Genomic DNA, 11,766 nt, shown 5'->3' with positions numbered 1-11,766 from the left:
ATCCACTCTTTCAGGCATACTTTTGCAGGATTGTAGGATTGTGTGACACCTTTATAGTCAGTAAATGAATCTGGGAGGTTATTTGCAATGTGTTGCAAATCAGCTGAATGCATGGTTCAGATCTTTGAGTACGTAGATTTGAGGTAGAAATGTGTTCAACATTCCACTAATTTCCTGGCATTCTTCGTGGTACTTGAATTCTCCCCCTAATGCATGGAAATATTCCGCATTGAATCACCATACTAGCCTTGAATAACTCCCCATGCGAGGGGCTTGACGTATTGACGGAAATACGGTTATTCCTCACATAGATCCCAACAATATGTTGAGGGGCCAATGATGTATGTGAGGTGGTGATATCGGTATGCAACCGAATTACCGCAGATGGGAAATACTTGGTAGATTTCCACGCGTCAAAGATAGAGGAGAATAATATTATGCAGTTCTGTCATGACCGTGTAAAAACTGCATGACTCCAACGTAAAGTTGGTAAGTTGCAATTTCAAAGTAAAGATCATGCAGTGAGCTTAATTATTTGGATATAGGATTCGACCAAACCATTCTGAGTCTAGACATTAGGATAAATTGCTAAACTTCAATCGGAGTGCCATAGATAAGGCACTCAAGGAGAGTTATGCAATGTTATCCATTCGATTTGCTTGAAGTTGACGTCAGGATAATGGGCCAATGGTTTTGTGTGAATAAAGCACACACTCAAGACCATCATGTAGTTTAGAACCATGGAATACCTGAATAGTCTAGTCAATAGATGGGAAGAGCCACTTACCTCAACTTGATGCATTCAAGGAGTCTGAGTGGTTCAGCGTAGACTTTAAGGTTCACGAGCCTTAAAATTAGCTTCCCCGGGTCACTTGTAGTGCACATAAAATTCAAATGTTGTTAGATTTAGCATCATAATAATCATAAACTATTGGAATTGCTGATAATTTTGGTTTCAACCCAATGTCTCGATGACCAAGGCGAGTATGCCAAGTTTGTCATGTACAAGACACTATGGAAAACTATCTCGTACGCAACATGTGCTACGGGTTGTTTCGTATGTGTAGTACAATCCAGATGATACATAGAGAATGTGCTTGCCCTATCCGTTGCATATGGTAAAAAGAAGGTATTCCTCTTTGTTGTCATCATAAGTTTCACTACGGAAACTATTTTGACAGACATCTCTATAGTTTAGTAGGGTACAAGTTAAACCAGGAAGCAATAAAGCATCCTAACGCTACTCGAGTACCCATAGGGATAGTAAATATGACTCGAGTTGAGCCAACAAATACCTCATTGCATCTAGCGATTTTAAAATATTTCCTTTTTCTCAACAAGACTGGAAACATTTCACTTCCCTGAGTATAGAGTTTGTGTTGAATATGTCCACACGGCACATATCATCTTTTATCAGATTGACTCCCGTAGAAGTCTATATATATATACATGAAGATTCTCAATATCAAAATCACCGCCAGATATATAGAATACATATAAATGTATTTGTACCAAAGTGCTGATACAATATATTGTGATATACAATATATGATGACAGCAATACTTATGTTGTTGTAACAACATCATAAATGGACATTAATTATATTGACCACTCGGGAGAAAGGACTATACATAGTCTCCAAACATGTCGGTTAAGGCATATTCAACCATCACGTTCTCCGTGCCCATAGGGTCCCGTCACCACTGGTGATGTCGAGTTGAAGGTTGAAATGAGACTCAAACTTTTGCCCTGGAGGTTCATTGTGTCGCAGGAATTGCTGATACTGAATAACCACATGCTAAGATCTGGATCAATATAGTGTTTTATGATGTATAAGACAAAAAATGCTATTAACAGTGTGATCCTGAATTGAGATGAATCTTACGGTCTTGAATTTTGCACATTATCCAACGAGACACAAGAGTGATCATGATGTCCTTGACCCAGAAAGGGCAACATTGGCTATTGAGGGCAAATGCCTCAAATTCTCTAGCCATCGGTTACCACAGATAGTTAATTTACGGTCAGTAAATTAAAGATCATCATGGTTGATGTTGTAATGAACTTAGAAAAAATAATGAGTATTTATAGAAGTTATCTTGAAACAATTAATGTGACTCTCAAATTGCGAAGTATGACACCTTCAAGATAATCTCCAAAACGGAGTAGATCTCGCAGCACTATGGAGTATAATTTAATGAAACCAGTAGATACTCGTAATGCCTTATGTCATGACTTAGAAAAATGTGTGGGAAAGCACTTCGTAAAGCAATCATAATGTCAAAATGACAAAATGTAAGCTTTATCAGTAGTCATCGATAATCTGCGTAGGCAGTGGATCCATATGACTACCTTGTGATCCCAAGCATCAATTTGAAGAAACCCCTTTGAATTTTGCATCTGTATTTGCAAGAAATTGAAAATCTCAAGTGCAAATAATGGATGTATAATCTTAACATGTAGAATAACATGGAAATATATTACATTATAATTTATTCTAGAATACAATGTACTCTACAGATATACATCTCGGGACCCCGACTAGCAAGTCGAGTTCGTCGTGCCCAGTGACCCCAAGGATCAATGTTCACTGAACACAGATACTGAATAATAGAGTCTTACATCCAAGTACCGAAATTATTACATCAAACGACCAGAAGGTTGGGTTCAAGAGGGAGGCCTAAGGCCAAATTAAACAGATACATCGAGTAGCGGAAACTCGTAAGGGCTAAGCGGTGCCCATGCCATCAAGCCTACACCGACAGGCATTCTGACTTGGAAGTGTCCTACCTTGCAGGTTCGTCTCCGACGGCGTACTCGTTGCCAAACTCCGGTCCTTCCATGTCTGGTCAATAATATAACCAGTGGCAAGCCAATGAGTACTTTGAATGTACTCGCAAACAGCCCATGATATGAACATTGATAGCGAATAATAATAGTAACAAGTATCTATGGTGGAATGCAATTTGGTGGAATGATCAGGTATATGCAACAAGTTAAAGAACTACTCTTGAAGAATAGGTTACAGATATCAACATATCTGCTAAGGGTTGAACACACCGAGTTCACCCTATATGCCAAGTCATCGGACTTGTCATAACCTCAATGTATTAATGAGGGCTAAACCATCCGGGTTTACCCTATATGCCAAGTCACCGAACTTGGTCATAATATTACTTTCATAACAACACCTTTTAACACCACACATGCACACACACTTGGTTTATGCGGAAACGCTGGACGTAGTTTAAGCAGCACCACCCAACTATCCTTGATCGTGGACACGGCTATTCGAATAGTTTGACACTCTACAGAGGTAGTACGTTGGACCCACGAGAAACGGGAAACTTCCGTGTCATCCACGACTCGCGGTATATCACATATACCCGAGGTAAGTACCCGATCATCATCTTTCCCTTGATGATACTAGACAAAGAGGTCCACTCGATTAGTACCCAGCCCACATGTTGTACGTCTTACGAGCACCGACTCTGGACTGTATCAACCATGCAGGGACCAACGGTGTGCCTGGAACTCATAATAATGGCATAGTAGTCCTACCTGGCACGACCCCATCACGAGAGTGACACCGATCACTCCCGCCACTAGTAATGTGGCTCTTTGCTAGTACCGACCAGAGTAATCAACAAAGCCCCGTCCCATAAAGGGGTAACGTGGTCGTACTGGTAAGGTTGGGACGGTCAACACATCATAAATCTAATCCCATTTCCGAAACCATGCTCACACAAAAAGACCGGTGCATCACTTCACCAAAAGTGATCACCAACTCATCATCACCCTCGGGCATTAGTGGCACCCGATGGGGTTTTCATAAACTCTTGATTTAACTCATCATCATTCTTGTGATAATATTCTCTATCTTTACTTGTCAACATGGTATAACATGACCCTCAAGGGGTAGGGTCAAGCTCAATGCAATGATCTTACTCTACTAGTCAACATGACAGTAGCATGATCCTCATAAGTGGTAGGGTCAAGCTCATCATGTTTGTGCTCCGAGGAGCCACATGAATAACATCATCAACATGCAAGGGCTTTGAAGAAGCCTTCGGTGCCATCACCACAATGATGAACCGGCATCGTGATCGCATGCAACGGGAAAATACCAACTATACTAGCATGCAACAATGTTTGTGCTCAAGTCATGGTCAAAGGGCTGCTTGCCTTGGTCAGCTAGGTATCCAGGGTCTTCGAGGTCTTCCGCTCCGGATCCTCCGTCACTCGGTAACTCTACCGTCGAGAAAGGAATAAATAAATAATAGCTCACACCAAAACAGATCACAAGGTGCTTTCAAAAATGTTGCAAAGCTTGAATAAATTCAGTTTATTATTTTGGAAAATGTTTCCTATGGTTTTTATTAGCTAATCATATTTATTTAAAAGCAAACAGGAGCAAACAAATGCTTTTAATATCATTTTATTATACCAAAACATATTCTGTTTTGATAAATGTCAAACTCTACAGAATCAATTACTACACATTTTTAGAAAATTGTTGGTGGAAGAATCATATTTTTCTACTGGCTAAATATTTTTATAAAAATCATTTAAGCTGCAGGTTAATAAATAAAAGAAAAAGGCCAGGGGGGAGACCCAGTCGGCCCAGCGAGCAGACCGGCCACCAGGCGCGCGCGGGCCAGGTTCAAACCTGACCTGCGGGCCCCTGGGGTCAGTGTCAGCGGCTGCGCGCGCTGGCTACCCCAGGACACCGACAGGTGGGCTCCACCTGTCGGGTCCTTCTCCTACCTCCAGCCAGAGAGGTGGAGCTGGACGCCGGCGAGGCTACCGTTGCCCTCAGTCCAATCTAGGAGCGGGAATGGGTCCCTCGTTCCTCCGCCTACCTACTCGTGGTCGGGACATCATCGGAGGTGGTCTGGGTCGCCGGCGACGAGGTGATCGTGGCGCAAAGGTTTCGGGTTGGCGTCGAGCTAGTGGCTAGGGGCACGGATTCGCTCGGGGGAGTTGGGGGAAATGATCCTGGCGTCAAGGGGAGTGCAATGGGAGGTCGGGCGGCGCAGGAGCCGTCGTGTAGCCGGAGATCGACCGGAGCTCCGAGGCGGAGGGGCCTCGGTCGATCTCGAGCACCAGGGCTCTGCGAGCTCGATTGGGCGGCTAGGGGGAGTCTAGTGGTTGTGCTGAAGCTGCTTGGAGGGTGCTGGGGTGCCAGGGGGACCTATTTATAGGCCAGCGGCGGTGAGCCGACTCCGGCGCGCCGGTGACTCACCGTGGCGCGCGTGCGAGCACAGTGAGGTGCTCGCCGCGAAACCACGGGTTCGGGGCGTGGTTTAGGACCTCCTGGTGCATCGGTCGCAGAGGGAAAGCGAGTGGGGTCGAGCCGCAGCGACCGTGCATGCTCGGCCGCGTCGGGCGCGCGCGGGCACGCGTCGCCTGAGCTCTTGCGCGAGGAGAGGGGGCCCCTGATGGTAGCTTTGCATAGAGGGGGTGTCGGGGGAGCGTTTGGACATTACTGGGGGGTTGGAACTGGCCGGGGCGACGTCCCCTCGCTGGAGGTTCTCTGTAGCGCGTCCAAAGCGCGGTTTTGGCATGCCATGGCATGCTGGCGCGCTCTGGGGCCCTTTGGGGCGTGTCCTCCATGTCTTGAGTGTTGCTGGGAGTGTGCCTAGCCGTTGTGGGTTAGTGGGAGCACGAGCTGGTCAAGGAGGCTAGGAACACTAGTGTTGCCAGTACTGGCCTGCGGCTCAAATTGAAGATCTTGTCACTAGTGCTTGGAGTTGGGGAGGGGCTGGTTGACTGGGTGCTCAGGGTGTTCTGGGGCTCTACCTCACCAAGTTTGGGGCTTTGACATTGGGTAAAACAGTGGCTAGGAGGGTTTTTACCTTCCTGTCAGTAGGTGTTCGACACTGATTTGGGGTGCTTCCACTCCACCACTTGAAATGAAACTTAACAGGTTTGGTCTTGGGGTAAAAACATGGGGTTTCACCAAATTTGAGCTCCATTGAACAAGTTTAGCTTTGTAAACTTGAAAATGCCTCAAAATGACCAGTACTGTCCCTTACAAAGGAAGTGTGGCCAAACAGAGTCTCACAAATCCCATTTTTGGTGTGGAGTCCTCATTTGGGGTGTCAAACACCACTGCAAAGTTTCAGCTCCATTGGAGAAACTTTGCAATGTAGAGTTGTTCCAACTCTTCTTTGGACAGAGAGGGTTTTGGGCTCATTAGGTTCACTTCCCCACCTTGGATCAAGGTGAGATTTTATGTGAGCACCTAATATGGCTTGGGAGAGCTCATGTAATTTAATGGGAATTTATTGAGATCATTTCCTTTGGAAACATCTCAAAAAGCTAAAACAGACAGAAATGGTTTTCAGGGTTTTACTCAAATAATATTAATATAAAATAGGGTTGAAAATCTTATATATGGAAAATATATGTCCTTCTGAGCTTCCATGAATTTACTTAGAATTTTCTAAGGCAGGAAAGAAATTTTCCTTGTGGGAATATCATTCCTCGCCTTAGAAACAGACATAAATATAAAATAGGAAAATAATATTTTAAATCACCAATTAATGTTTTTAATGGATGAAAATAATATCTGGATCATATCACCAACTTTGGTTGGAAGTGCCACTTGGCTTCATGAGCTAGTAGTGTATCCCAACGTGATGAAGGTGATCTTGATATAAAAGAAAAAGGGTTTTTGAAGAGAGCAAAATAATAAGTTTTTCATGTGTTTGAGTCATCAATCAAGCAAGCATTCACTCATACAAGGGATGACATTGCACTCACAACATTATTTGAAAAAGTTTTAACAAGCTCTGATTTTTGCAACATAAAATACTTGTGATGAAAAACAGGGTGTGACAGACCTATCCCTCTTACAAGAATCTCGTCCCCGAGATTCCTAAGCTAAGCGTTAAATAACTCGGGAAATTCTGATCGGAGATAGTCTTCATGTTCCCACGTGGCTTCTGCTTCGGTATGGTTGCTCCACTGAACCTTGAAAAACTTGATGGTGCGGCTTCTGGTGCAACGTTCGGCTTCATCCAAAATGCGGATCGGTTTCTCGCGGTAGGTAAGGTCCGGTTGAACGTCAATACCTTGATGATCAATGTCCTTGTAAAGATCGGGACGGTTCGGCACTTGTAAACACTTCCGGAGCTGTGACACGTGAAACACGTTGTGCACACCCGAAAGCTCAGGAGGTAGCTCCAACTGGTAAGCTACTTCCCCGCGCCTTGTCGTGATCTTGAAGGGTCCAATGAACCTGGGAGCTAGCTTCCCCTTGACGTGGAAACGCTTGGTCCCCTTGAGAGGCGTGACTCGCAAGTACACCTGGTCTCCGGGAACAAACTCCACATCTCTGCGGCGAGGGTCCGCATAGCTCTTCTGCCTTGACTTAGCTGCCTCCAAGTTTTCTCGGACAAGCTGAACCTTGTCCCCTGCTTCCTGCAGTGCTTCTGGTCCGAAAACTAGTCCTTCACCGGTTTCGGACCAATTGCGCAGGGTGCGGCACTTCCACCCATATAACGCTTCGAATGGGGCCATCTGAAGACTGTACTGGTAGTTGTTGTTGTAAGAAAACTCAGCAAATGGCAGGCAATCTTCCCACTTGGCACCATGAGCCAAAACACACGCGCGGAGCATGTCCTCGAGTATCTGGTTTACCCTCTCGGTCTGTCCGCCCGTTTGCAAGTGGCAAGCCGTACTGAAGGAGAGTTTGGTTCCGAGAGCTTCTTGAAACTTATTCCAGAATCTTGAGGTGAATTGCGTGCCGCGGTCGGACACGATCTCCTTGGGAACTCCATGGAGACTCACCACTCGATGAATGTATAGACTGGCCAGCTGGCTGCCATCGTAGGTGGTGTTAACGGGGATGAAATGGGCCACCTTGGTCAAATGATCGACTATGACCCAAATGGAGTTATGACCCTTATTCGACCGGGGCAACCCGGTGATGAAGTCCATGCCGACTTTATCCCACTTCCATTCCGGCACTTGAAGAGGTTGCAGCAATCCAGCAGGTCGCTGGTGTTCAGCCTTGACTCGCTGGCATACATCGCATTTAGCGACATAGGAGCCAATTTCCCTCTTCATGCCATGCCACCAGAATCGTTCTCGGAGGTCTTGGTACATCTTGGTACCACCTGGATAGATAGAGTACGGTGTGTCATGAGCCTCTTGCAGGATCAAGTCCTTAAGTTCGGCCTTGTTAGGTACGCATAAGTGCTTCCCGTACCACAGTACTCCTTGCTCATCAATCGAGAATCCTGGGGCTTTGCCTTCTCGCACCTTCCTCTTGAGGCCTTCGATACTCTTGTGTCCCTTCTGGGCTTCCTTGATGTCGTCTACCAGAGTAGGCTTGACTTCGAGGTTGGCCAGGTATCCTGGTTCAACTATCTCAAGCCCGAAGCCCTTCATCTCTTCATACAAGACGGGTAACCTTTCCTTGAGCGCGACGTTCAAGGAGCCTGCCTTCCGGCTTAAGGCATCGGCTACCACGTACGCCTTGCCGGGATGATATTGAATGCTGAGGTCGTAATCCTTAATTAACTCAAGCCATCTCCGCTGCCTCATATTCAGCTCCCTTTGAGTGAAGATATATTTCAGACTTTTGTGGTCTGTATATATCTCACATCGCTTCCCCAGAAGGTAATGTCGCCACGTCTTCAGAGCATGCACTACAGCTGCTAGCTCGAGATCATGGGTGGCGTAGTTCTCCTCATGCGGTCGTAGTTGCCGTGACAAGTACGCCACGACCCTGCCATCTTGCATCAGGACTCCACCAAGCCCGGTTCCAGAGGCATCACAATATATTACGAATTCCTTGTTGATGTCTGGGGTAGCCAATACCGGGGCGGTAGTTAGCCTCTTCTTCAACTCCTGGAAACTTGCTTCACACACCGGTGTCCACTCGAACTTTCGGCCTTTCTTCAAGAGCTGAGTCATAGGTCGAGCGATGCTGGAGAAACCTTCTACAAACTTGTGGTAGTATCCCGCGAGCCCGAGGAAACTCCTAACATCCTTCATGTCCTTTGGTGATTCCCAGTTGGTCATTGTAGTAATCTTGGATTGATCTACGGCCAAACCACTTGCCGTCAGGGTATGACCCAGAAATCCAACTTCGTTCAGCCAGAACTGACACTTGCTGAATTTGGCATAAAGCTAGTGCTCTTGAAGCTTTCCTAGAACTAACCTCAAGTGTTGATCATGCTCCTCTTCGGACTTGGAGAAGATTAATATGTCATCGATGAACACGACGACAAACTTGTCCAAATATTCCATGAAGACATTGTTCATGAGGTACATGAAGTAGGCTGGGGCATTTGTCAAACCGAAGGGCATGACAGTGCATTCATATAGACCATATCGGGTCACGAATGCAGTCTTGGGTATATCTTCGGGTCGAATCTTCAACTGGTAATATCCCGATCGAAGATCGATCTTGGAAAATACCCTGGCCCCGTTTAACTGGTCAAACAGGTCTTCGATCTTGGGGAGCGGGTACTTGTTCTTAATTGTGACTTCATTAAGAGAACGGTAATCACCGCAGAGTCGAATGGTACCATCCTTCTTTGAAACAAATAGAACAGGTGATCCCCAAGGTGATGCACTCGGACGGATGAACCCTTTCCTGAGTTGCTCATCCAGCTGCTTCTTCAACTCTACGAGCTCTTCGGAACCCATCATGTAAGGCTTTTTATATATAGGCCTTGATCCGGGCATGAGCTCGATTATGAACTCGATGTCTCGGTCGGGAGGCATTCCGGGTAGCTCGTCAGGAAAGACGTTCGGGTATTCACAGACTACAGGCACTTGATCAAGCTCTACCTCGGATAGACTATTGACTCGAGGTACTTGAGCCGATACTGGCTCGAAGACAAACTTGACCTTGACCCCTTGGTTGCTTGTCATGGTAATGGCCCTGTTGGCACAGTCCAAAAGACTCTGGTGCTTGGCCAACCAATCCATGCCGAGGATTACTTCTACACCTTGCGATTTAAGCACAATGAGGTCTGCCAAGAAACTCGATCCATTGATAACTATCTCGACCCTTCTACACCCTAGGTTGGTCCTCAATACTGCTCCCGGGGTTTGAATTGCCATCTGTCCACGGAGTAGAGTGGGTTTTAAACCACACTTCTCCGCAAACCTTTGAGTAACAAAAGAATGCGAGGCACCACAATCAAACAACACTGTTGCTGGAGTTGAGTTGACGAGGAACGTACCCAGAATGCAGTCCGGGTCTTCCTGCGCCTCTTCTGTAGTGATGTGATTGATCCGGCCCCTGCCATTGAACTACTGGTTGCGGGGGGCCTGGTTCCTTCCTGGTGCACCTTGACCGGGGTTGGGTGCATTGGGACGCGGTGCGTCGGGCTTCTTGTTGGGGCACTGCCTGGAATAGTGCACGGTCTGACCACACCCAAAGCAGGTGACCTGCCCCAGAGGGTTGGTCTTGACTCCACCGTTGTTCGGCGGGTTGACTACTGGCTTGGCTTGCTGCTGAGGCTGATAATTCTGGCGGAACACCGGGTGCTTGTACTGCTGCTGCTGAAAGTTGGGTCTTGCAGGTGTTGACTGCCATGGTCTTGGTCTTGCGCTACTGGGTCCTCCACTGCCTATCAGTTTGCGCTTGCGGGTGTCGTCCATCGCACGACGCTTGTCTTCCAGCATAAGCGCCTTGTTAACCAACTCACTGAAAGTCTGGCAGTCGCAAACCACCAGCTGGTATTGCAGGGACTGTTGTAACCCTTCCATGAAGCGTTCCACCTTAGCGGCCTCAGTGTTAACATCTTCGGGCGCGTACCTCGACAAGAGGTTAAACTTCTGCAGGTACTCCTTAACAGTTCCACTGCCCTACCTCAAGGCTCGGAATTCCCGCTTCTTAATGGTCATCAGTCCAGGTGGAATGTGAGCCGCGTGAAATCCTTCCTTGAACATCACCCAAGTGATGACTTGCCCTATCCGCATGATCTGAAATCCATCCCACCATGCCCTGGCGGTGCCTCCAAGACAGTGAGAAGCATAAAGGACCTTCTCATGATCGTCGGTGCACTTGACCAGCGCAAGGAGGTCTTCAATGGTGCGGATCCAGTCATCGGCGTCCAGTGGTTCAGTCGTCTCCTTGAATATGGGGGGCGTAGTCCGCATGAACTCAGAAAGAGTAGAGCGGCTACCGCCATTCCCATTCCGCGGCGGGTTGTCCACCAGGACTTGAGTCAGCTACTGAATAGCGGCATTGCTGGCTTGACGCTCCTCCCGAAGAGCTTGAAGGAACTGAGCCATCGTCAAGTTCTCAGGAGGAGGTGGTGGCGGAAGGTCTCTAGGCTGCTCGTGGTGACCTCCAGCGTGAGATTCTCCTTCGGTTCCCTGCGGCGTCCCTGAGGAGCCGACGCCGGGGTTGCCGAAGGTGCTGTTGCGGGTTGCGTTCACCATCCTGTGATAGAAACAGACAGGTCAAAATGCCACCTTGCTCGGGAATACAAGGATTCATTCCTAGTAAGAGGGGGGTCCGATACGTGCAAGTGCAAAGTTTTCAAAACCAAAGTTTTTGACAAACGGAAATTGCATTCATAAAAACTAGGTGATGTAGTCACTTACAGGCTGCCTAAGGCAATAGGTGACTTACATCATGCACACATACGTAAATTAGAAATGGATACATGGATACCCTATGCTCGGGGTACTCCTAATTGCCTACGCTAAATCCTATGCGGCGGACTGCTCAGTCTCAAAGGCGGATTCAACAGGATCCTCATCTTTGTCCTCGTCTTCGTCAACATCTT

The sequence above is a fragment of the Hordeum vulgare genome, chromosome 2H, assembly GCF_904849725.1.
Source record: "Hordeum vulgare subsp. vulgare chromosome 2H, MorexV3_pseudomolecules_assembly, whole genome shotgun sequence".
In the NCBI taxonomy this organism is placed as follows: domain Eukaryota; kingdom Viridiplantae; phylum Streptophyta; class Magnoliopsida; order Poales; family Poaceae; genus Hordeum; species Hordeum vulgare.
This window is presented reverse-complemented; position numbering follows the sequence as displayed.